General features: G+C 41.7%; 1 protein-coding gene across 1 annotated transcript in view; it reads right to left on the bottom strand.

Moving 5' to 3' along the window:
• Positions 1-887: 887 nt before the first annotated feature.
• Positions 888-6000, bottom strand: part of EXD2 (exonuclease 3'-5' domain containing 2) — a 31942-nt gene continuing 26829 nt past the window's right edge. Inside the window, exon 11 of the mRNA XM_061611135.1 lies at positions 888-4492. The gene's annotated coding sequence lies outside the window, so the exon portion shown is untranslated. The remainder of the gene's footprint in view (positions 4493-6000) is intronic.

Below are 6000 nucleotides of genomic sequence, written 5' to 3'. Positions count from 1 at the left end.
GGGGCTTCTGGAAAGATTTGATTACTGATCACCCTCACGTTAGAAACATTAATGGGAACAGTAGCCTTTGTGGGTGCAGAGAAGAAAATAATGGGGAACGGGGGAAGAGTCCATGGCAGAGGAACCACCACAACCTAAGTCCTGCCAGGTTTGTGTTGGCCAGGCAGAAGGTGGCTGTGCGTGCCTTATCTCCCCCCCTTCCCCCTTTTTTAAAAAAATCCCTCCTGAAAATAATTACACCATGGTTCCCCTGCCTGCATTCTAGGGGCGTATCTAGGGGCAACAAATGCAATCTGCCCCCATCACACCCCTGGAAGTGCCCCCCTTTTTGCCCTTACCATCAGTAGAGCAGCCGTGGCAGTGGAGCTTTCTGCTGCCAGTCAAGTTAATTGGTTCTCAGAACACCCCGGCTCTTGGCCTCAAATTCCACAAAAAATTATCCTCAGAAAGAGACTACTCTGCCTTTAGTTCACTTCACCTACAACTCTGAGGCAGAATTAGCATTAACAGAGGTCCTGATATGCAATTTTTGTTGCAAATTGTTTATGAAGAAAAGCTAATGTGATGAAGAAGCAGAAGGATCCTTTCTTGTGTTCCCCACACCTTCGCAAGCACATATGACGCGGACACAAGATAGGACCTTTTCGGTGGCTGCCCCTAGGCTGTGGAACTCCCTTCCGAGTGAGGTGCGATCAGCTCCCTCCTTGCTGTCTTTCCGGGGACAAGTAAAGACTGTTTTATTTCAACGGGCATTTGGGATAGAGAACGACCAGGATTAAGTGTCATAGGTTTGGTGATTACATTATATGATTTTATTATTTTAAATTGTCCGCTGTTTTTAACCTATATTTGATGGTTTTAATTTTTCTCATAGTTTAATTCTTTTTTAATAGTATACTCTGTATGTTTTAATGGTGTTGTTTTTAGTTGTAAGCCGCTCTGAGTCCTATTGGAAAAAGGGAGGGGTAATATTATCATTATTATTATCCCCCACTCCATTGAAAAAAGCTAAATAAGTGAATAGAATTTTATCTGTTTTGTTTGGGCATTAATTCAGCATTACTGGATATTATAAAAAGAATCTTGTGGCACTTTCAAGACTAACAATTATAGCACAAATTGTTGTGGACTAGAGCCTACTTCAGGACTGTCTCCTCCTACCTCAGCCTTCCTGCTGCCCAAAATCTGGCAGAGACAGGGATGTCTCAGGGTCTCAATGGGTCTTACTTTTTGGAAATAGGGTCCCTATGTTTCCAGCATCCTGTGAGCCGGTCAGCACAAAAGGGGAGTGTGTTAGCCACTGAGAAGAGTCTTCTAACTTGCTTCCTTGTCCTTTCCTGCTAATTGGAGCCAATCAGAGTGAGAGGAGGCAAGTTAGCCACTGAGAAGACTTGAGCAGCAGATAGATAAACCCATAAATGCTAAATTCAATAATTCAAGCAATATCTCAGATAGTGGTAAAGGACAGTCAAATGGCGACAGTGACACAGAAGCAGAAACCAGTCAGATTATTCCATAATCTTAGAAGGTAGTGTAATCTTTGGAGGGGGGTGGCTGTGACTATTATGAAGGGGCCCTGCACTTCTGAATTTGCCACTGCACTACTGGGCAGAGAGGTCCATCACTACACTTCCTGGAGTGGAAGTGTGATTGGCAGTGACTAGGCAAAGGGAGCACCTTCACGGTGGCAGCATCCAAATTGTGGAGTATCTTATCCCATAAGGTTAGGTTAGACTTCTTTCTTGCTGTTTTCTGCTGGCTAGTGATGACCTTTCTATTCTGACAGGCTTTCGCCTTTCAGGGTCACTAATTTTTTTTTATTTGAAGAAATGTTTTTATCCATCATGCCTGCTTCTATTGCATTTTATTGGTGCTGTGGTTTGATGGTAAGGTTGCAATTTTCATTTATGTAAGTTAGTCTGAGTGATGCATAGACATCAGAAAGGGGGGGTAAAACAATTTAGAAGCGGGAAGAGTAGAGAACGGTCTCTAGGGTGTCTCAATCAAAACAGAAACAGCATGAAAGACACTGAGGGGCTGGGGGGTTTGCTGTAGCCCTTCAGCAAGCTTCACTCACTGTGTTCAGTTGAAAGTAAAAGGAAGCAAACCTTGAAAATAAGGCTCAAAGACCAGGAGTGAAGAACCTGTGGCCCTCCAGATGCTGTCGGACCACAACTTCCATCTCTCCTGACCATTGGCCATGCTGGCAGGAGCAGATGGGAGTTAAGAGTCTAAAAAACTCTGGAGAGCTCCTGCCCCCCATTCTTGTTCTTCAGGATCCAGGCACACTCCTCTGGAAGCAGGAAAACACTCTTTCCAATTCATGCAAGAGAAACAACTGCAGCACCCATACAAGGTCAAGGGATAGTTCTCCCTATTCTTTTCCCTTTCTAGTCGTTCCTTTCTTTGCAACATTCTGACTTCTTGGGTGCCATCTAGTGACTCACTGACATTAGTTTCTTTTCAGCACTGGGATCAAGCAGAAGACTGTTCTACTCTGCAGAGGAAGCAAGACTCAGGGAAGGATGGGGGAGGATGTTCGAACGGAATGGAGATATACCTCCTTCAACATCTCTCAGGGGTTATGATAGAAATTCTGTTTCATGATCTTGATAAGATCATTCACTGTTGCTCAAAACACAAGACTCATTCATCTAATGAATTTGAACAGTTGGAAAGGGGAGAAGTTTTGAAGGCAGCAGTCTGAGTTTCTATCAGGAATAGCAAAAACAGATCAGTTAGAAATGGGTAATACTCATGTGCTTGAAACTGGTTAACACAAGCATTTGTATTTCTGCCCATACACAGGAGGAAAGATTTACTGATTTTCTTCCCTTTCCCTAGCTGCTGTTCTTTGTGGCCAGGGCTACTTGAGAAATTCAAGTTTTGCAAATTCTATGCGCTGAGCTGATTCACACTTCCCATACCTAACGTACCAAGTGGAACATGGCTATCTGATTTTGCACTTCTCCAAATGCTGCAACACAGTTCTCAGCTTTAAAAAAAGTGTAAGAATGTGTCTAAAAATGCACTTAGAAAATAAATTTTGAAGTGTGTATTTTAAGAAGAAATGTTCACAATATGTATTTAAGTGATTTTCATGCAATTTTTTTTTATTTAAAGAAGCAAATTAAGCGTAGAATGGAGACAAAAGATATTTATAAGTCAACAGATGTGAAACTGACATGGGCCCTAAATAGACTGATTTGTCCATTCCTATTTGTGGCCCTGAGAAATCACTCTAAAAGGCCCAGGGGACCCGCTGGAGGGGTATGTGATGTCATATGGAGCTGTGGAAATATCTGTGACCTCGCCATGCACGGACAGAGTTTCCATTCACACAGCTCAAAAGCTCCAACCCAAAAGAGAGAAAACAAAGCAGCTGATGCATCATTTTTGAAGTGAAGATTTACTTTAAAATGTTAAAATGCACAAAAATGTTGACACTCCTATCAAATGTTAATGGTAAGCACAAACAGGCAATAGCACATTTTTAAAAACAATTACATTCCCTAGAATATATAAATAACAGTTAGATCTCACAGTACCCTGTGAGGTTAGTTAAGTGAAGATTCAGATAGCCATTCTTGCCCACCCCATTGCAAGGCAGCTTGTTTTAATTTATTTACAATATTTGCATGCTGCCCAATAACAGTGTTCGCTGGGCAGCTTACAACAATAAAACATTAAAATCCAATATCAATAAAACAGCAGAATAAAAATATCAGCAGGAGCCAGTAAAACATTATAAGATGCACAGCATCAGTAAAAAGTACAGAGCAGATCTAAAATTCAGCGGATTAAGAGGCAGTCTTTAAAAGCTGGTACCAAACACAGCATGAAGGAGGTGACAGGAAAGCCTCTTCAGAGCAGAATCTGATCTGTTTGAGAACCAGTTCAAGACTGGCAACCCTCAAATATCAGGTGTGTTAAAATCATGTTGTCAGCAAACTATCAGTCAACATGCTGGACTAAACCAGTGAAAATACATCTTATTTTTAGCTCTTTTGAGCTCACTCCAGGGAACTAGTGGTGGCAACCAGAAAACACTCTATTTTCAACTAAGAAAAATTCTCATGATTCTCCTCTGTGCAAGATGATAGCAAAAAGTCATTCTGTACCCCCGTTCTCTCAGTAATGCCCAGCCCATGAGGCCTTTTAGAATGTTGTTGAGGACCTAAATGTGGTGGACAAAAGCATTCCAAGCCAGAAAAACAGAGTAAATGTAAGGAGAGGGAAAACAAGTAGAAAGGCTTTTCGGTCATTTATCTTCTCAGGATGGACTGTTAGCTATCATTCAGAGGTTACAGGAATTGTTGGTCAATAAGATGTTTATTGCTTAAGTTATAAATATGTTTTACATGTTGAAGTAACAATTACCTCTGCCTCTTCCATGTGTCTGAAGAAGGGATAGACAGATCTGTTTACTTCAGTTCTCTCATATTCTCATTTTTCCAATCTTAAATTCAGTTCTTCACATTTCAGCAGAAATCTGATTTTTTTAAAAAAAATCCTGATGAAAATTCATCAGCATTTTAGCATGAATTTCTCCTGATAAACACATTTTTGTATGCAGCTTTGACTATTGTACATATTTTTACAAATGCTTTCCCCCAATATAATGCATTTTTGCATGTTATTTTCACTAATATATTCACTTTTATACATACTTTCCCCTAATATATACATTTTTGCAAACATTTGTTGGAAAACTGCTTCGCAAAATTTGGAGATGTGCAAATTTCAACAGATGGATGCATTTTGGTACTTGTATTATTTTGGAAAGTACAAATTAGGTATGTCTGCCTTTAAATGTGGATTGAATTGCATTTCTCCCGATTCCTAGTCTGAAGTAAGATTTCTACCTGGAATTCTTGAAGGAGCTGACACTTATAAGATAGGTGTTAAAACTCTTCTAGGTTGCATTATGTTCATACTGCAGGATGAGACTCACATGACTGAAACCTCTCTCCACAAAAAATAAAAATAAAAATTCCTACCTATAGAAAATTATATATCCAAGAAAAGGCTTCTAGCCTAACCTCCTCCCTGACATGCTAGTTTTGCCTGTGTATGTGTTTTGTATGCAATGCCAGTATGAACACAGTCTGAAGTATAAATCCAGATACAGTTTTATGACTTTAATAAGAACTAGGCTGTAGCCAACCCCATTTCTCTTCAAGATATAAAAGGATGCCTGTCGAAGCCCTGGTCGAACTGTGGAATGCAGAGATGACCCGGGCTGTAGACACAATTGCTCCTGCGCGCCCTCTCCTGTGTAGAGCTCATACAGCTCCATGGTATACTCCGGAGCTCAGAGCGATGAAACAAGATAGGAGGCGGCTTGAGCAGAGGTGGAGGCGAACTCCCGATGGATGCAATTATGAGCTGGTAAGTGCTTCCACTAAGCTGTACTCAAGAGCGGTGAGGGTGGCAAAAAAACATTTCGCTGCCACTATTAAGTCATCTCTTTGCCACCCAGCGGAGATTTTTAGAGTTGTCCAAGGGCTACTGCATTCTGGCCCTCAGGACATGGTAGAGTCATCGGTGGCCCACTGTGATGAGTTTGCTGGACACTTCCAGAATAAGATCTTATGCATCCGCCGGGACTTAGACTCCCAGTTTATAGCAATTGATGCTAATGAGGTGTCTGGAGCACAGTCTTGTCATGTTTTATTGGATGAGTTTCAGTTGGTTCAGCTCGAGGACGTGGACAGGGTGCTTGGACAGGTGCGTGCAACCACTTTGGTACTAGATCCTTGCCCCTCTTGGCTTATAAAAACTAGCAGGGATGGAACAGCTGGTTGGGCCAGGGAAGTGATAAATGCCTCTTTACGAGAGGGAGTGGTCCCTGGCCATCTGAAAGAGGCGGCAGTGAGACCACTTCTGAAAAAACCTTCCTTGGATCCAGAAAATTTCAACAACTACAGACCAGTAGCGAATGTTCCATTCCTGGGCAAGATCTTGGAACGAGTGGTTGCTGGCCAGCTCCAGGCGCTG

This window comes from Rhineura floridana, chromosome 2, assembly GCF_030035675.1.
Source record: "Rhineura floridana isolate rRhiFlo1 chromosome 2, rRhiFlo1.hap2, whole genome shotgun sequence".
Taxonomy (NCBI): Eukaryota; Metazoa; Chordata; class Lepidosauria; order Squamata; family Rhineuridae; genus Rhineura; species Rhineura floridana.
The sequence above is the reverse complement of the archived record's forward strand: the minus strand, read 5'-3'. Positions and strand labels throughout refer to the sequence as shown.